Source organism: Myotis daubentonii, chromosome 1, assembly GCF_963259705.1.
Source record: "Myotis daubentonii chromosome 1, mMyoDau2.1, whole genome shotgun sequence".
NCBI classification, from domain to species: domain Eukaryota; kingdom Metazoa; phylum Chordata; class Mammalia; order Chiroptera; family Vespertilionidae; genus Myotis; species Myotis daubentonii.
The window spans coordinates 124,006,829-124,028,085 of record NC_081840.1 but is presented as its reverse complement, the minus strand read 5'-3'; the positions used below and the strand labels follow the sequence as shown (position 1 = coordinate 124,028,085).

Sequence of the window (21,257 nt, the reverse complement as noted above, 5' to 3'; positions counted from 1 at the left end):
AAGTAAAGTTGAAAACTACAAAAGAAGATAAAATACTAGTATTGGAGAGTTATAAACAGTGAAATAAGAAGACAGAATGGATCTTTATTGCACACAGCTAAGGGATTAACAGAGATCTTCCTAAAGCAGGCTGCATTATTTTGGCATCTTGAAAAAGTGAGTACGGTAGAAAATTCCATTTCTACCAAGTTTAAAGTTCAGTTGCGGGGTGTCAGGTCCTGAGAAGGGTGGACATGACATGCAAGAACAGTGATGGCTCAGCACAGACTGAAAAGGATGTTCACACTGGGTTTTGATCCCCAGTAAGACTGCAGATCCAATAAGACTTCTGAGAGAAGGGTTAGCCTGTTTTATAGGATCAAAGTCCACACGGACACAAAAGGTCGTAAGCCTGGCAGTGAAGCGCACTAGGTGACATGGGAGCCCGACTGGGGAGGAAGGGATGCTTGTGCGGGGAGGAGGGTCAGAGTGGAGGTAGGAGACTGGTTACATATGGAGAATTGACTGAGTGAGAAATATATTAAGTTAATGTAAACAAGGTCCCTCACTGCCAGACATGGTGGTTAGAACTATGGAAACTGGGAGGATAACATGTAGCCTGAGTGTTGGATTAGAATTGGGATCAGTATGAATTTGTAGTTTCCAATTGATAGATGTGTTGATTGATAGGCAGACAGATTGATGACTCTAGACCTAGAGGTGTGTGTTTTTATCTACCTACGCAAGAAAACGTCCTAGCTCTGTCTGCTAATGCATTTTTATTTTGTTTTGTAGCGCTCTCTTACTTTATGGAAGAACAAGGTGCCCCAGACTCACCTTGTACTTTCAGCACTCAGCCCTCAAATCAGACATTTTCCAAGGTGCCTGGTCGCCTGTCTAGGAGCTTAGCACGCGGAATAGCAATGGGCACACCGCACACCTAGCACATAACTCTTGGAGTCTCTATAACAATTTTCAGTAAAAACAAAACAAAACAGGGAACCTTGAAAAAATGTCTGATTTGAGGGAGGGGGTAGTGAATGCACAGATGAGTCTGCAGCAGCCTCTTCTACCAAAAAGGGAAAAAAGTGCTTAAAAAAGAAAAAGTGTTCAAAGAATGATACCATATTAAAGGGTCAGAGAAACCAGCTACCATTGGTTCAACCTGGGACAATTTAAGTGAAAAAAAAGTCATCTTAATAAGTTATAATTCATTGCATAAAATATAAAAACATATATCTATTCTGATATAAATAAAAAATAAATTTGTTTTATAAAGAACAAATACTAGATAATTGCACAGTTCTTCCCACAAATTCATTCTTTTCAAAGGGAAATGAGAGCAACTTTGTAAAGGAGAAGCATGTCAGGCTCCACCTTAATGAAGCAATCGAAGTGAGCTTCATCAGTACTGGGACGAACTGACACTGCTCACCCATCTGTTAGGGTTCAGAAAGAAGACAGCAAAACTGCTGGGATATTCCTGACCAAAAGAGCCCACACCTGAATCAAATCAGGAGGAAACATCAAACACACTCAGATTGATGAGCATTCTACAAATAAATGGCCTATAAGCTTAAAGAACTCAAGAAAGTCTCGAAGAGAATGGGACTGTGTTATCTTAGTATTCTTTCTCTTTCCATAATCATGTGATATTATAGCTAAGAATATTTCAAATAGTCCTTATATACTAGTATTAACTCTCTACCTTCTATAATTTTGTTTTTATTAAATCAGTATAGCAAAAGCATGGCTCTTTTCATGTGAATATAATAAATCTAAAACTTCCCCATCATTATGTACCATCTGGTCTTGAACTTACCTCACTACCTTACCTAACTTATTTCTTAGCTACAAGGATATTTTTTCAAATTGAATTACTTACTACTCATCGAATGGAACTCTATTTCATCTTATTCAAATTTCTCTGTCAAAATCTGATTACTCTTAAGTTTAGCTTTCATCTTCTCCATGAAAGAGTCTGGACTTTTTCAGGTAAATATATATTTTTTCCTCCAAACTCATATTGATCATACTTAAGTAAATCAGCCTTCCACTTTATATATGTGTAAAAAAATTTCCTCCATTTTATTGCTCATGAGTGGAGATTCTACTTTTATCTTCCACAGTATTTTTGAAAAAATATGTGCTCACAAAATTTTTGAGATTTTGAATTATTGCTGTTTATGTACCTGACTGAGAGAAGTCAAAGGACATGTGAACCCATAGCTACATGTGAAATTGACATATAATACTTTGTAAAAAGAGATGACTATTACTGAAATTAACATCAGTAATGTTTGTAATGATGAATGAAAGTTATTACAAATGTTTTAAAATATATGTCTAAATAAAAATTTTAATTTTAAATTAATTTAAAAAGTTGGATCTACTGCCCTGGTTGGTACGGCTCAGTTGGTTGAGCATGGTCCTGTGAACCAAAAGTTCACAGGTTTGACTCTGGTCAAGGCACGTGCCCAGGTTGCATGTTTGGTCCTTCGTTGAGGTGCATGAGGGAGGCAACTGATTGATGTTTCTCTCTCCCTCTCCTTCCCTCTCTCTCAAAAAGATCAATTATTTTTTAATTAAATTTTTATTGTTCAGATTATTACAGTTGTTCCTCTTTTTCCCCCCATAGCTCCCCTCCTCCCGTTTTCCACCCCACCCTCTGTCCTCACGCCCCCCCCACCCCCCCGCCACTGTCCTCATCCATAGGTGCACGATTTTTGTTCAGTCTCTTCCTGCATCCCCCACTCCCCCTTTCCCCCCAAGATAGTCAGTCCACTCCCTTTCTATGCCCCTGATTCTATTATAATCACCAGTTTATTCTGTTAATCGGATTATTTATTCATTTGATTTTTAGATTTACTTGTTGATAGATGTGTATTTGTTGTTCATAGTTTGTATCTTTACCATTTTCTTCTTCTTCCTCTTCTTAAAGGATACCTTTCAGCATTTCATATAATACTGGTTTAGTGGTGATGAACTCCTTTAGTTTTTTCTTATCTGTGAAGCTCTTTATCTGATCTTCAATTCTGAATGATAGCTTTGCTGGATAAAGTAATCTTGGTTGTAGGTTCTGGGTATTCATCACTTTGAATATTTCTTGCCATTCCCTTCTGGCCTGCAAAGTTTCTGTTGAGAAATTAGCTGACAGTCATATGGGTACTCCCTTGTAGGTAACTGACTGTTTTTCTCTTGCTGCTTTTAAGATTCTCTCTTTGTCTTTTGCTCTTGGCATTTTAATTATGATGTGAAAGATCATTTTTTTAAAAAAAAGGAAGCTCAAAATGTTAAAAAAAAAAAGTTGGATCTGCTTGTTCCATACCTTCTAACACAAAAGAGTTAACACCTTATGCTATTCTATCCTAAGCCTAACGAATGCTTCATTTCTTTACACTTTATCTTGAAGGTTACTGTGATAGAGAACTCAGAATAGCCTCTAGAAACCTTAGAATCTATCCACCTAAAAATGAATTTTACCTTTTTTATAAATCCATGAATCTCCTTATTAGTGTGACTCTATTTAGCACTTCCATATTATTCACTCATTCTTTCATTCAACAAATATTTTGAGCATTGCAATAGAGGAGATACTATTCCAGGTGCTGAGAATTTACTCAAGAAGAAAAGGAACACATTCCTTTCCATAAATGGAGTTACATTTTAGTGTGGGATAGAGAGAATAATTAGATGAAAAATAAATTTATATGACTTAAGTATGAATTATAATTTACATGCTATGATTTGTTATCACATGTATTAACTTAAGTAAAAGCATAATAAAAACTATGGTATAATACTCATAAGAACAGTTTGTAAGTAACTTGATATCATTAGTTATTATATAAAAACAAATGCATTGCTTATTAGTTGATAAGATCTGGCAACTATGTATAATATATTTTTAAATAGTGTTGAATTAAGGAACACAAATAATGAAACCAAAGTGAAAGTTGATGTAGTACATGTAAGAACACTATAAAATAGAAATATAAAGCTAGCCAGATTTGTAATTTTAAATTTTATAGAGCCACATTTTTTAAAAAATTAAAAAAGAGAAAATAGTTTAATATTGTATTTTATTTAACCAACTATATCCAAAATATTTTCATTTCCACATATAATCAAAATAAAATTATCAGTGAGATTCTTTTTTCTTTAAGAGTCATCAAAATCTGGTGAGTACTGAATAATTACAGTGCATCTTAATTTAGACTAGCCCTATTTCAAGCATTCAATAGTTGCATGTTTTATATTTTTGGAGAAGTAAATATAAAATATGGCCCTTCAAGTGTTCAGCTTAAAACTTGGAACATCCTAATTCTAAGGTAGAAAAATTTAGATCCAATACCTTTAATTTTATAGAAGATGGATAAGCATTTATTGGATCAAACAATATATTTAGTGTTTGCCAAACATTTATGGCAGCAAAGCTGTGTCTAGAGAGCAAAAACATTTAAGGCAGGTCCTAGCTTCATGAACAAGTTAAAATATAAAAAATATATGTGTATAGATACATATATCACAGGCACATATATATGTATGTATCTACATGCATATATATATGTATATGTATCTACGTGTGTGTGTGTATATATACACACACACACACACACACACACACACACACACACACAGTGCTGCCTTGACTTAGAAGTGTCCCGACTAATGAGTTTTTCAAGATATGAGCAGCCTCTCAGCCGATTTTTTGCTTTGAGTTGCGAACTAAAATTCGGGTTACGAGCCAGCTTCAGATACCCCACTGCTAGTTGGCGCAGCGAACGTCACAGTGAACGCCACAACATCAGCCCAGCATCACTTGTCTCACTCGTTCACTTTATGATTTGACATACGAGTAATTTGAGTTACGAGCTCCATCACGGAACGAATTAAACCCGTAAGTCAAGGCCTCACTGTATATACACACATACATATGTCTCCATATATGTTCATAAGTAATACAATGTTCTATTATCTCTCCCATTTAAAAGTGAGGGTTCTAAGGCTTAAAGAAAAAAAAAATTATCCAATCATTTTCAGACCCTCCTATGCCATTTTCTATATATTTTCCTCAGAACCAACATTCTTAACCACTGCAATACATTATCATTAAATTATCAGGTCACCTAAGGGCCTTTAAGATTGAATAATGGGTAGAAGTCACACCCATCACTAAACTTTATGAATTCTTTGTCAAATAAAATAAAAAATGTGACATAAACAGTATTGATTATGCCAAATTATTTTCTTATAGATTCATGTTTTCTTCCAACTTCTGGTTGACTATTATTTAGTTATAATATTCATTTCAATATTAATAATATCATGTAATCTAAAATACTTTTATTAATCTTAATTTTAAGAGTTGATAGGGGCCATCACATTCCTGAACTTTTGATTCCACTTCCTAATGATTTGCTTATTTTATTATAAGCTTAATGCCATAAAGATAACACCAGAGCCTGGCTGGTGTAGCTCAGTGGTTGAGTGTCCACCCATGAACCAGGAGGCCATGGTTCAATTCCTGGTCAGGGCACATGTCTGGGATGTGGGCTCAATCCGCAGTGGGGGACATGCAGGAGACGAAGATCGATGACTCTCTCATTGACATTTCTATCTCTCCTTCTCTTTCTCTAAAATCTATAAAAACTTATAAAAATACTTTTAAAAAGATAGTACTAGAAATAATGTGTATGTAGATGTGTGTTTACATATACACATTGTTTTAATATTCTTTAAAATATAGTTTAATAATCTTTAAAATATATATGTGTAAATAAGTTGAAACAATTTAAAGTAGTAATTAATTTAAGCCAACTCATAAAGAACAGTGCCACTGTCAGTACCAAAAAATTTAAGGTATAGATCAGACTATTGTCTGCTGTTATATTGAATGATAGGGTTGCGACAATCAAGCATTTGATAAACATATGAGCAGATCTAAAAAACAAGTCATATTTATGATTTTTTTGTTTAATTTTGAAGGTTAAACTATCTGAAATCTTTTTATATTTTCTTTAAAAATGCATTCTTAAATAGATATGAAAATGTTAAAATATTCATGCTAATATGAACCTGGTAAATAGATCTCTTAGAATGAGTTCTCTGTTAGTTTTTAAAATGCTCTTGAATTATTTAATGTATTTCTAATATCTTCAGTGAATCATGGCCCAATAATTTTTTCATGAGTTCAGTCAGCACAATGGTAGAATTTTAAGGTTTATAAAATTCACTTTCTTCTTACTTTGCAGGAGAATGAAATCATTCTTCAGTTCATATAGACCTTGTTTCCCTATAGTGATGGGAATACGTAATGAGAACGTAATGTCTGATGTCACAGTTTTTATATAGGTATGAAGTTTTGATACATTAAATATAAAATTTTGCTATTTCCAGTTTTCTGTTTCTTCTGAGGTATCAAACCTCAATAAAACAAACAAACAAAACAAGTAAACAAACAAGCAAAAAAACAAGATGGGGAGAAGGTCTGGACTTCTAGGAGCTTTATGTTTAATTAGACAAAAAATCATTTCAAAACAGTTGGATGATTCATAGCCCATGGCCAGCCTCACGGCATTATAAAGGGAGGCAAAGGAATTGATGTAGGATTTGGTAATGGGAAATTATTTGTATACCAATAGCTTTGCCTATTGTTCTTTTTCTCTCTTATCCCTCAAGTTATATGTAAGGATTTTTAAGGATATTTTTATTCATAAATCCTACTATGTGTCCACTAGAAGTTTAGGAAAATTGAAAACACAGAGACTGACACCTGATTTCCTAATGATTTAAATAAATCCAGAATGAACTAATGTTAGATTATACTCACAGCAGCCATAACAATTTAGCACCTTTTCTCTGATTACTTTTTTCATTTACCTGTGTACAATTTCAAATTCATACCTTGTTGTGGGTGAAAGAAAATAATTCTACAGTTCCTCCATTTAAGAGATAAACTTGAGGAGAGAGAGAAGAGAGGAGAGAGAGAGAGAGAGAGAGAGAGAGAGAGAGAGAGAGAGAGAGAGAGCGCTGAATTGCCAGGTGTCAGCAGATTAGCCAACTGAAGCAACAAACCAAAAATGAAAGAATTAAGTCTTAATCACTTGCTTAGATGCTATAAGAGAAATAGTCTAAAATTCAAGAAATCTCCAATTCCTCCTGTTCTGTTTATCCCCATGGAACTGAGTAGAAGCGGAGGCTCAGGTGGGTCAGCATAAATATAGGGGTGGTTGTCCTGCTGCTGAGGGAGCCCTGAGCAAAAAGCTTCAGCAGTTTTATGGATTCTGGGCTTTGGGGATAGGATGAAGGGAAGGGCTAGGAAAGGCCCTGAGTTCTGAATGAGAATGGGGAAAGTGTCTCCAACTCTTCTTCCCCTATAAGGCATCCTCAGTATGGCACCTGTAGATCTACACTTAAATTTTAAAAATTAAGAATATTTTAAATTCAATGTAAAAAACAGCTGTTTTATATATACTAGAGGACCAATGCATGAAATTTGTGCAAGAGTAGGCCTTCCTTCCCCCAGCTGCCAGCCAGCATCGGCTACCCTCATAGCCCTGGCTTCGTCCGGAAGGTTGTCCAGAAGGATGTCTGGTCTAATTAGCATATTACGCTATATATATTACGCTTCAGAGTGCAGGTTCCTGGACTAGGAATTTAACTTTGCAAAGAGAATGACTGGCCAGAGGTGCCTGTGTCCCTGACTCCAACTCCCTCTTGAGACTGCACTGCACTGGCTGTGCACTAAGTCTGGTGTCGGGAGGGCAGCTCTCCCCCAAGTGGCCTGCCAGGTAAAGTTTTGTTACTGCCTGTGATCTGACCTGAAAAATCACTCATAGGTTTTAACTGGAAGCCAGACTCCTCACCTCTTTCCAAATTGAAGGTTTATACATCCAAAATAGATCTTAAATAGAAGAGAGGAATAACACATATCTGGCTGATTTATCATTAATGTGAACTGGTATTTTGTTCTTAATATTTCTATAAAAACTATGAAATAGGTGTAGGTCTCATGGTCTGGGAAGAAGAGACATTAATGAGAAGTTACTCTTTGTTTGAATGCTACTAGCCCATCTTGGTCAATAAACAAATTATACACAAGTATATATTTAAAAATTTCACATTTAAAGCTTTTCTTAAGGTTATAAAAGCAATATATGTTTGGTGTAAGAAGATGCCCAGTAAAAAAAAATGTTTAACGTTTAATTGAATTACCAGGTATGTCATTGTTTTAAGAGAGTGCATCCTTAGACAATTTTCTCTTTTCATATAAACATGTAAGTTTGTATAAAAATATGTGTTTCTGTAGGTAGGTATATTTGTCTACTTTTTAACTTATCAAATAATAGTGTCTCTAGTGCCTGCTGTACCTTTAAAATTAAACTATGAGAGCAAAATTATGTTAAGTTTTTGTCAGCTCCAAGCATAGGAACAACTGAGATTAAATTAGTGTCTACAAAGTACGTAATGATGAGTGTCGAAGCTGTTATTATTACTTTTTTTCTTGTAAGGGTTTAGCTGGTTTTGAATGAACCATAAAGAAACACACCATCTAGAATTTTTCAGAGAATATAGCTGAGTATTCAGGTGCTGAATCCTGTGAGAAAGATGGGAGAACAATAGATTTGAGACCACAACAAAAAGAGTTCAATATAAGCTACAAGACTTAGTCAGAAATAACAATGTAGGACAGAAAAACGGAGACCAATTCACCTGCTTCTATGAGACTATGTAAATAAACTTCCCTCTACATGCGCTCACTATCTGGCATAGGAAAAAGAAGAGAAGTTACTTTTGAATAGTGTGGAGTGAGACTTACTGACAATGTAAACTTTTAATTCATTGAGTATATCCAAAAATTGAATGAATTAGGCTTAAAATAACTGACTTGAATTAGAAATGCTTATCTACTTTTAATTGCCTAGATATTTTTTTAAAAAAAACTATGTTCTGTCTGGTGGGCCCAAACTCTCCTGAACAATTTAAGCTTTGTCATATATAAAGAAAGCTACATACTTTTTGTATATTTGAATAAAAGAATAGAGATTTCAACTTGACTCAAGAAGTGAGATAAACAACTCAAGAAATTACCAATGAATCAAAATGGAAATTACGTAACCCATGAGAATACATAAATAAGAGAAGCTACAAAATTAAAGGATGAAGCAGGGAGGAATCTTGGCAGAATTATTTCAGCTTCTTTTACAACAGAGCATTAATCTCTATAGTTTAAATAAAAAAATATTATTTAATATGAGAGAACACAACATAACTTCAAAATCCAAATAGTATTCCAATTTATTCTCTTTGCCTGACAGAAGGATTTAAGAAATCAACATTACATTCCACATATGAGTGAAGTCATATAGTATTTGTTTTTCTCCAGCTTATTTCACTTAGCACAATACTCTCAATGTTCAAATATGCTCTCACATACAAACACACAAAATTCTTTTTTATGGCCGAGTAGTATTCTATTTAGTAATTTTACTACAGTTTTTTCTTTGTTTGTTTGTTTGTTTATGCATTCATCTTGTGCTGCTCCCAAATCGTGGCTATTGTATATAATGCTGCAACGAACAAAATAAACTAACAAAATAGAAACAGATTCATAGATGCAGATTGACAGCTGTCATAAAGGAGGATGGTTGGGGGGCTGAATGAAAAAAGTGAAGGGATTAAACAAAAAAAAATTCATAGACACAGACAATAGTACAGTAATTACTGGAGGGAAAGGAGGTTGGGGAAGGTAGAAGAGAGTAAAGTGGGGATAAATGGTGATGTAAGGAGACTTGACTTTAGATGGTGAACACACAATACAATATACAGATGATGTATTCTAAGATTGTGCACTTGAAACATATAATTGTATTAACCAACATTACCCTAATAAATTCAATAAAAATTCAAAGCAAATTAAAAACAACAACATTACTCATGGGGAAGAAATAGTTATTGGTTTCAGCAATTACTTTTATTCAGTTCTTTACCATTAAACAACAGTAAAATAAAATATTTTATTAAATATGAACATGGGTTTGATGTTCACACATATTCCTACATACATATGTTTTCTCTCTGTGAATATAATCATGGATGCAATCACAATTGGCACCAAGTGCTGATTCTGGGTTTTATCATTTGGTACACACAGGTATCATCAAACTTGATCAAACTTAGCACAGAAACTTTTTTACCCACTACATATTGACAGTTGAATTTAAGAACATCTCTTCTTCAGGAAAAAAAAAAAAAGAATTTCTAGTAAGAGCTAATGTGGCTGGCACTCATGTTGCATGTAAATCTGAAGCCATTTCAGCATTATAAATATTGAATGAAAAGCAAGTCAAGTCAGCAGAAATGTCAAAAGTGACAATTTCGTCTGGGCTGTATGGGTTCTCAGCAATCATCAAGATGCCTTTAATTTGTCAAATATAGAATAATAGGGGTTACAGGAAAGTTAGCAGAAATAAAATATATACATAATATTTCAGGAATAAGAAATGGACTTTGGCAAGATAGTGCATAAACTTAGTTGTGCACTTAGGAAAGGCTGACTAGTGTGTTTTTTAATGGTGCCTTTTTATTTGATGCTGAATAAGTTACTAGAATGAAAATTAAGACTTACACAAGCTTAGTGTCTTTGAAGTGAAAATTAAGTTATTTACCAAGAGGGCTTGTATTCACAAATAAAATAAGTATTTACATTATACAGACTGAGATGAATGTAACCCACTACTGCTGCCCAAATGCTTTTCCCAGGCTGCTGGTCCCAGCCAAAGGGGTAGTGAGGCAGAGGCACTTTCCCCTGAAAGAACTGATTGACCCACACGGCCCGTGTGCCGCACCACCTGGGAGAACCCTGCTGCGGGCCCTGCTGGAAATCCAAGCCTCTGACTGGCTGTTGGGCTCCCTGCAATCTTCATCAGACAGCCATGGTTCTCACACATGCTTTGTAGGGGAGAAAAAAGCCCTGACTTGAACATTTGACTGGTAAACTTAATTTTGTTGATGAAAGAGAGTGACAAGAGAGATGTGGTTGGAACTGGACACACAGGCCAGTAACTTTAAGGAACTCTCTTCTTCTAAATAGTAAAAAAGATATCTTAAGCAAGGAAGTAGCTTTCTTTTTGAAAATGTCCTGAATTTTGTCTCTTATCTTTTTTTGTCTAATAACTGTAAGTCTTAACTGAATGTTTATTACTACATTGAGTAGCATTACAAATAAGTGAATTATAATTGGATGTCTAATTAATGTTATCAGTAAAATTGGATATGCAGCTATAAAAATGGAATATAGCTAAATATATCTTATTAAGGTTATTTTCAGAATGATTAAGACTTAAACTTGAAAAATAATCTCCATTATTTAGATTGTTCTCTATGATATCTTAGATATCATGTCTTAAATATGCACAACACACACACATAATAAATAAAGTTGGGTAAATTTTAGTACTTGCAAATAAAAAATCTATATAAATATATACAGCATAGATATTTTATAAATTACAAAATGGGGACTATATTTTAATATATATTTATACATATATATATATGTATATGTCTGCATAGCCATCAAATATGTATATAATCCAATTACCATAAGACATATTTGAAGAGATAGATAACAATAAGAAAAAAAGAAACAAATAGAAATAGAAACAAATGGCATACATAGATAATTTAAAGGAAATTGATGCCAGGTGGCCAATAAACAGGAAAAGTTGTCCAACATTAGTGTAATTAGGGAACTATAAAACAAAACGAAAACAAGTAAGTGCAATTCTATACCTGTTAGCCTGTACAAATTAATATCTGATTATGCCAGTATTGGCTTGAGAGAAAATGGACTCTTTACATATTACTGTGACAGTAATTAGTATGGTTTATTTGGAGCTCAATTTAAAAATACCAGGTGGTATTGACAAGTGGGTACCATAATCTGGCAACCCATTTCAAAGGGCTCTTCCACAGGGAAATTCTCTCCTGGAGTCTTTCAGAGAACATAAAGATTTACACGTATTACATCATTATTGTAGAGTTCAACGATGGCAAACAATCTAACAGTACCTCATTAAGGAAATGCATGAATAAACATTGGCTATTTATATGAGGACTGCAGCAGAGATGTTCAATTGAATGAAATAAATCTTCACAGCTAAGTATCATGTAAACAATATTGGGGTTTTCAGAAGGTAATTTTCAAAGGACAAGTTATTTTTGAAAGCCTTTATATATATTTAATTTTTTTTATTTGCTATTATTCAGTTATAGTGGCATACAATATTATATTAGTTTTATGTATTGTTAAATCTCAAAATAATAGAATACACCTAGTAAGACTGAGACATAAAATTACTAATGTTTGATCTTTCTGACCAACAATAATAGCATTTTATATGATTCAAATAATGACCTTAGAAATAGATGGTAAGTGCTAAATGAAAATGATATGATTCATCTCAATTTAGGAATAGTGTGCATCTCTAGGGAAAGATAAGTTGAAAGGAAGGGAAATAGCTATATCTCCAAATTTTGCTCATCTATACTAATAAAAGAGTAATGTGCTAATTAGACCAGATAGACTGGACGTCTTCTGGATGTCCTTCCGGACAAAGCTGCAGTAGCTGTGAGGCCCAAGGAGACAGCAGCAGTGGGGTGATGGGGCAGCGCCTTCCCCTGATCTGCCCGGTAGCCTCCTGCAGAGGGAGGCCAGACTATGCCTAAGCCATCAGTAGGACATCCCCTGAGGGCTCCCAGACTGTGAGAGGGGGCAGGCTGGGCTGAGGGAACCCCTCCAGTGCACAAATTTTCATACACTGGGCCTCTAGTTTAAAGTGAAAGAAGAGATGAGAAAAAAATATTCCTAGTAACAGCAAATAAAATACTTAGGAATATATTTAATTGTAAATACATTTATAATTAAAAATTTATTTAATTATAAAAACTGTGAAAACTATAATGCTTTCTGTAGGAATTAACATAACTCATTAAATCAAAGGATAGAGCATAATATAAAATTAATATTTTAGAGTCTATAAAGAGGTTAAAATTAATTTTTTTTCATTTAAGTCTAATGAAAGCTCCAATGAGAATATTTTTATTTGAAAGTTGAGAACAATTTTATTCATTAAAAAGTGAATATAATAAAATTTTGATAACAGACAGACTATTTTAATATTATATTTATTTGTCAGGGTTCTCTAGAAAACTAATAGAAGGTATGTGTGAGTGGGTGCTCTTCTGAGTTTCCAGCTTTCCAGCCCACCCTGTAGATGTTGGGACTTGCTAGACTCCATAATCATGTGAGTCAATTCCTTATAGTAATTATCTTTATAATAATCATTATTATTATTAAGTAATTAATAAGTGCAAGTTTATATCATTAATTTATGTTTCAAGATTGCATTATTTACTATTAATAATTATTATTACAAACATGGAGGGTGAGTGGTTTAGTTTGCTTCTGAGTTGGCAGCCTGAGAAGCAGGACAACCAATAGTGTATTCTATTCTGAAGGCCAGCAGACTCCTGTATCAGGAAGAGAAGTTGTTCACATGATTAAATAATTTTTATAAAGAGTAAAACTTTGAAACCCTTCTCTCATAAAACAAGTTAGTAAATATTGAACCTGTATCATAAAGGATACAAGGTTGTAATTTGACTTTTTAAGACTGCTATTTGTGATTGTTCCAGTTTTAGGAATAAGTTGCCATTAATATATTAACCTTAGCAATTCATTCTATGAGAAGACCTAGGTGCAGTGGAACTGGCATGGGTTTTGTAACCAGACACAAAGGGATTAACTACACATCTACCACTTATTTTGGGTGATTTTGCAAAATTCCTACAGTTTTTGTATCACAGTTTTATTTTCTATAAAAGGGACTTAGCAAAATCTACCAAATCTTCTAGGGTAGTTTTAAAGGGTTGATGAAATCATGGCTATAACGACTCTGTCACAACTTAGACAGTCAAAATTAATTTACTTCTTCCACTTTCATTATCAGTATTCTTTTCATATTTATATGCAAAAGTCTAGGTTCTGGACTTATGTTCTTTCTAGTAATTTACTATTTGTCTTGTTTAATTACAACAAAAACTGTGCTTAGAGGAAGTTAGGAAGAGGTGTGTGATAATGTAAACTCTAACTCCCTTTAAGAATCTCTATAATACAGTTGTCCCCGTGATACATATTAGTAAAACAATTGTCCATTAGATCTTCAATCTTAGAAACTGAATTTTCCCAGTTGAAACAATGGGTCTTTGAGGTCCTCTTCAAAACTTGATACATACCAATCAATATATCAGTAAATTCTTCTATAAAATGAAAATTACTGTTGAAAACGAATTTCTTACATTGACAAGCTAGTACATATTCTACTGATAGGGGAGCTGTATGATGAGCCAGCATAATACACAAAGCAAGTATCATCGATATATGATTCACATTTTACTAGTAGGCACACTTGCCAGGTGGATGGAAGAACATTAGCCTGTGGAGTGTTCTTAGATGGCATCTGCAACTATTTTCACTTTTCCATTGGTTTTATTTTTTACATGCTTTTTCTCTAAACAATATAAAAGTTGATAAATTAGGTTTCTGCTTTGCAAATTAAATCACCTCTAGTTTTGTTTCATTGATTATACTCATGCTATTATTGCAGTTTTGGAATTCCCCAAACTCTTTAGTGACAACCTTTTCACAGTTCTTTAATTTATTTTTCTAATCATCTAAATTTATATGGAGATTTTATGTTTTTAACTCTCAGAATACAAACTTAGTGTTATAATTTTTAATCATTAAATATTTTGGAGTAAGTCTACTGTCATTCTCAATTACTTAAAATAAAAATCCTCTTCTGCAGCTGGAAGGCAAAGAAATCTGAGGGCCAGCACAAAGATATAATAATGACTGAGCGGCTTAATGTTACAGAAAGCTAAATGTCCAGCCAGAACAGGTCTGTCATTGTAAAGTCAGGGGTCTGGTTGGGGGAATGATATTTTGATCTGTGAGATGGAATTATCTAGGTGGATGTCCCCAAACCTATCCAGCCTCCTTTGAAACTTCTGAGCCTGCAGAAGTGACATGTCCTACCCTACACAACTAGAACACCTCATTTGCTGGAATAAAAAATACAGAGACCTTTTTCCCAAATGTCAAGAGCAATCTTCTTGGGCCACTTCTCCTATCCTTTCATAAGTCTATGAAAGAGGGTTCATTCACAGTGTAACATAGATAGGAATGAAAGGCTTGATAATGGAGGAAAGGAGCTAGAAAACTACACTCCAAAGGAGCTAGAAAAGTTAGACATCATATACCAGCAGGGGTTCAGGGAATACATGTGTGAGCTATATTTTTACTAATATAAACTAGGTAAGGAAAGATGGTTAGTTAAGGTGATATAAAGCTGCATATTTATAAATATATTTTTTATTGATTCCAGAGAGGAAAGGAGATGGAGAGAGAGATAGAAACTTCAATGATGAAAGAGAATCATTAATAGGCTGCCTCCTGCATGCCCCCTATTGGGGGTAGAGCCTGCAACCCAGGAAGGTGCCCTGACCAGGAAACAGACCAAAACCTCCTGTTCACAGATCAACACTCCATCACTGAGCTACACCGCCCAGGCAAGATGAAGCTTTATTTTAAAGTTAGACTAACCATCATTCTTTGAAAAGCTAAAGCTGGTTTTGTTCTTTAAAAATCACATGTTACCTATTCAGTAGATAAGCCTCATCACAAGAACTGGGATGAGATGCCCTAGACAGGTTATTTCTGAAATACTGCAGAAGCGTGGCATGGAGCCCATCATCCCTACCGAAGGGGACCAGGGGGAATTATTAACTGCCGCACAGGCTGAGGGAAGAGATGGATCTGCTTTGAACGACACAAAAATAAAAATACCCTTTACTCAAGGGATATTTGAAAAGCATGTTCAGACATTTGAGAGCTCTATGCAATGATTCAGCTTTAGCAAATATTCACATCAGGCCAGTGCTATACGATCCTCTGAGATTCAATGAAGTAGTTATAATGAAGTAGACTGATTTCACACAATGGTACGGTATCCCATCCTTGTGGAATTGTCCAAACAACTCAGCAAAAGAGAATTTGGATCTAGGAAATGTCTGTGTAAAATCATTTAATATATTGGCCATTCTTGCATATATAGACCATGTGATTCAGGATAGGAGAACTGTATAGTTTTTATTCTTAATTTTTGTAAATATACTTTAACTCTTCCTTACTCATTTTTCCCCTCTAATACTGAGGTTTAATTTAGGTGTGTTTGCCAAACATTAACTTAAATTAGTTTACTTCTTTGTATTAGTGTAGGTTAGGCTGCATTAGTAGACAGATTCCTAAAATTGTAAAGGCCTGAAGACAAAGAACTTTTTTTTTACTTTTTAAGGCTTAATTTTTTCTTTTTTCAGTTTACAGAACATAAAAACAGTTGGCTGCAACCTAGGCCATCTTCAGCACATGACTCACAAGTTAATTCAGTGGGTTTCCATCTTGGAAAAGAGCTTGGAGGAGCATAGCAGGAGGAAGTTTACAGAGACCTGGTCTGCAAGTAGCAAACTTCCCTTCCTCTTCTATTTCATTGGTTAGAACTCAATTTCAAGGTCATACCAGTAACAAATAAGGTTAGAAATTTTGTTTCCCAGAAAAAGGGGAAAGGGATCTTTTAAAGAATTAGCAACCTCTTTATAATGTGCAAAACTAAAGAACCTATGTGATAAAATTTTAGCTCATATCCTATTTCAGCTTTCTGAACAAATCATTCATGACTGAATTCTAATGAATGTCAGTTGATATTAATGTTTTCAACAGTCTGGAAATCAACTGAGCATAATAAAAATGGGCTTTTTTGCTTCTAAACATTTTCTCTGAAAATGTTAACATCGGAAAACAAACAACCAAAAATCTAAAAGCACCCACAACCCTATATCTAATAAAATTTTCAAAAATCATTATGTTATTTTATTTTATAAAAAGTTTAAGTTGCTTCATCTCAAAATCTATGGCTTAATCCAAACTCTCCAGAAACTGTATCAGTTTTAAGTCTATGAGAATACGTACTTCATGACAGGAAGGCTCTACTACATTACATTGTATATGTTGTAAGTAGTAGGAAATACTGTATTTGTAGCAATAATATACACCGTGTGACTTCCCGTCCTGATTTGGGAATGGTTCCCCACTTCTTTGAATGTTTCCTGACACCTGATGCACTTTTTTTTGTCATTCAGTGTAACTTTACTGTTTATTGCACATGGTTTGAGGTCTTTAATTTCTAACCACCAGATTCAAAGGACTATTTTTTCCATGAAGTTTAACATTAACATTAGTGAATTAATGTATTCATGTGTTTTTATTGTAAACGTCTGAATTATTCACATTGCCATGGATCCTGAACTCATAAGCATGGACCATGCACAGGCTGGCAGCAAGCCAGGAAGCCACTCTGCAAGCAAACAGATACTCTGCATAAGGAGAAAAGCCATAGCACAACATTTAATGTACAACCTGAGTCACCTCAGACTGTTACATATATTGACTTCTTAATTCACATGGTATCGGGAACTCAACTGCTTGGTTGGTGATGGGGTTGGCCTGGTTTCGGGAGGATTATTCCTGAAATAATTAAGGAAAGCGGGGCTCAATCTTCCTTCTTGGTTGCTTGCTCCTCCCCAGCACCTTCCTCTTTCTTCTCGTCCTCAGCTTCCTGGGCATCTTCTCCATCACCTTCACCTCCTTCTTCCTCCTTTGCGTCCTCAAATTCTTCCTTGGCACCTTCTTCCTCTTCCTCTCCTTCCTCTTCCTCAGCCTCTTCCTTCTCCTTCTCCTCCTCTTCAGCTTCTCCTTCAGAGGGGGGTTCATCCTTAGCTTCCTCGGTTTTTGCAGCCTCAGTGATCTCCTCCACCTCGATCTGCTCCTCCTGGGCGTGGCTGGTGTACTAAGAAGGGAAGGAGCGAGCGGACATCAAGTAGGAGCTGGTCTGTAAACCACCGTAGGCAGATCGGCCAACGACCTGGGAACTCTGGGAGTAGCTGCTGGCTATGCTTCCCACGCTGGTGAAACTGAGCCGGGTCTCGTCACCTTCCAAGAGTTTCCCGTAAGCTGCAATGTCAATGTCCAAAGCCATCTTCATATTGAGGAGGTCTTGGTATTCTTTTAAATATCGTGCCAATTCACTCTCTGCAGTTCTCAACTCATTTTCTAATTTGTGGATTGTGTCTTGCATAGCACTAATGTCGGCGTTCTGCTTATCCTCCAGCTCTTGCAGCTGCTTTTCCTGCACTTCCTTCATGACACAGCATGCTTCCTTCTCCAGGGTCTTGGCCTTGAGCAGGCGGCGGCTCTCCAACACCTCGTCCTTGGCAGTGCACACCTCTTTGGTGTTCCTGGCAGCACTCTCGGTCAGCATGGTGAAGTGGCTCTTGAACCATTCTTCAACATTTTGCATGTTCTTGGCAGCCAGCTTCTCATACTGGGCCAGATGTCCTTGAGCGGCTCAAAGAGGTTGGGCTTGGAAAACAGGTCCATCTCCACAGACATCTGAGCGTACTGGATCTGCGCCTGCAGCTCGGTGATCTCCTCTTCATGCACCTTCTTCAGAAAGGCGATTCTGTCCATCAAGCTGTCCATGCGCTTTTCTAGATTAGCACCAGCGAGAGCCGCCTTATCTGCACCTTTGCGTGCCTCCAGCAGCCGGCCCTCAGCATCCCGGCAGTTCAGAACCTCTTCCTCAGAGTGTGCCTGCAGGTTGCTCTCAGCCCCTCCCAAGTCCCGGTGCCTCCTAATGGGGTCCAGGGCTGCACCCCCGGTCCTGCTGCCCTCTCCTTTCGGGGGATTGGGGCGTGGTGGGGTGGGGTGCAGTCATCCCAGTTTCATTAAAATATTCAACCCTCGCCCACTCCACTGGTGTCCGCAGGAGACCCAGGGGCAGACAGTGATCCCGGATGTGCTCGCTGCCTGCCAGAGCTCAGCCACAATGGTCTTGGGTGAGATAGCCCCACCAGGCCTCCTGACTGCAACTTGGACCCGCTTCTTTAACCAGGGACCTGGTGCTGGGCAGGCGGCAGCAGCACATCCTCCCCAGCCTGCGCTGGAGTGGGTCCCTGCGGTTTCAGAACTGAACTCCAAGGGCCTCCTGGCAGGCAGTGGCCTTGAACCCCCCGGCTCTCCCTCCATCCGCCAAGGCTTGCTTCTCACATTTGCTGAAAACCTTCTCGGTCCACTTGCCATAGTAATCAGTTTGGGATGAAAGAACTGGGGACTCCAGGAGGCCTGAGGGGATTGGGTGCTACCATCTTTGTGATGGAGTGATGGTTAATTTGCATATTACCCTTTTATTAGATAGGACTCAGGCCCGGTGCACAAAAATTTGTGCACTTGGGTGGGTCCCTCAGCCCGGCCTGTGCCCTCTCGCAATCTGGGGCCCCTTGGGGGCCCCTTCCCCTGGCTGCTGGCACCAGTTTTCCTCCAGTGCCTGGCGCCCGGAACCCAGGCCTTCACTCTTCGCCGGAAGGGACCCACGCGGTGGGCGAGGGGCTTAGCTCTTTTAAAAATACTTCTGAATGCTTGGTAAATAACCCTGTAGGAATCTACTTTCTGAAACATGCTGGTTGTTAAGGGCTGATTTGGGTAATCAACAAAATGTATGTTAAAATCTTAATCCCCCGAACCTCAGAATGTACCTGTATATGGAGATAAGATCTTTAAAGAGGGGATTACATTAAATTGAGGCAGTTCCAGTGGGACCCTTAGCCCATCTCACTGAAGTCCTTATAAGAAGAGGAATGTTGGGGTCCAGCTCCAGCAGGTCCAGAGGTTCCCAAAGGTGTGGATGGAGCCGGCGAAGAAGGAATGACACAGAGGCAGCGTTCAGGTGATCATCATAGCCAGGTTCTCTTTTTATTGTCCTGTTACATCTATACTTATACTATTTGATCCTATAAGCATGCCTCTATAAGCTTTTTTTTTTCTTGCCAAGGAGAGCATAGGGTCCGTTTATTGGGGGGTCAGTCAAAGGGGGAGCTGGCTAAGGTTGTGTAGGGCAGCAGCTTGTCTGGCCCCCGAGAAACCCAAAGCAGTCCAGAGCCTCGACCGCTTTGAAGCCAAAGTCTTCCTCCACCTTTATGTGCACGGGGGCCAGCTCCGGAGTCAGCGTGACTCCTGCCTGGCACCCTTCCCATGGCACTCGCTGCCTCTTCCAACCACTGGGCCCCTCACCAGGGGCCAGGCTGCTGGCTTCTGCAGGCGCTGGTGTCCTCCTGGGCGGGGACAGCCCCTCTTTCTCTGGAGGCTCATTCTCAGCGTTGCCTGGGGGTGGGGGCATCTGTGCCCTGGCTGCCCTCGTCCTCCAGTAACATGGTGAACTGGCTGGCCCAGTAGTCGTTGCCGTAGGAGTCCAGCACCCTCATGAGGAACCTCCGCTCCTGCTGCAGTCTCCATGTTATCCTCTATATCTGATGGAGCCTGTTCAGGACCTGCTCGTTCACCCGCTCGATCTCCCTGCAGTGCTGACCCAATGCCTGGTACTTCCTGCGATTGATTGAGTTCCCCTTGGCACCGCGGTCGCCAGTCGCCGGCCTTGGGCTGCCTCCTCCTCTTCGTCTTGCTCCTGGAGGCTGGAGCTTCCCAGACCCCCAGACATGAACTCCACTTCGGTCTCAAGCTCACTCTCCAGGATGTGACCACCAAACAGCGGAGGCAGCACCAGCTCCGAGCAGGGAGGTGCTGAGAACTCCTCAAAGCCCAGGGCTGCCATGGACCCCTCTCTCTGCTCCAGCTCCATTTCCCCCTGGCTCCCAGCAGAACTTCCAACCTTGCAAGCCTCTTAAAGTGCAAAAGGACATGCCCCATCTGATTTCATGGCCAGGCACACAGGCCCGGGCCGATAAGCCTCCTGGGAGTTGTAGTTCTCTATTTCCCGCTCGCTTCCCTCACCCCACCCCCACCATGAGTCCTCACTGAAAGGCCCTGCTTGCTGGTCAAATGCCTCTGGCCAGGCATCTGAGTCATCTCCATCTTTATTTCTGTCCTGACACCGCGCCCTCTGACTACGGAGACTCTCCTCTTGGAAAGCTTCTGGGTCTCCTTCTGGGGCCTGGCTGCGTCGCCCCTAGGCACTGGATACATGCCCCAGGGGTGACACAGCCCCGATCCCTGGGTGTCCTTCTGGGGCCAGGAATGCGCCACTGCCTGGGCACCGAATAGCGTGCCCCAGCGGTGGCACAGCCCTGGCCCCTGGTTCTCTTTC

The 21,257-nt window shown here is 38.0% G+C and overlaps 1 pseudogene; it reads right to left on the bottom strand.

Annotated features, from left to right (window-relative positions):
* Window positions 1-17,300: 17,300 nt before the first annotated feature.
* The window catches only part of LOC132233393 (neurofilament light polypeptide-like), a 48,067-nt pseudogene continuing 44,110 nt past the window's right edge, over window positions 17,301-21,257 (bottom strand).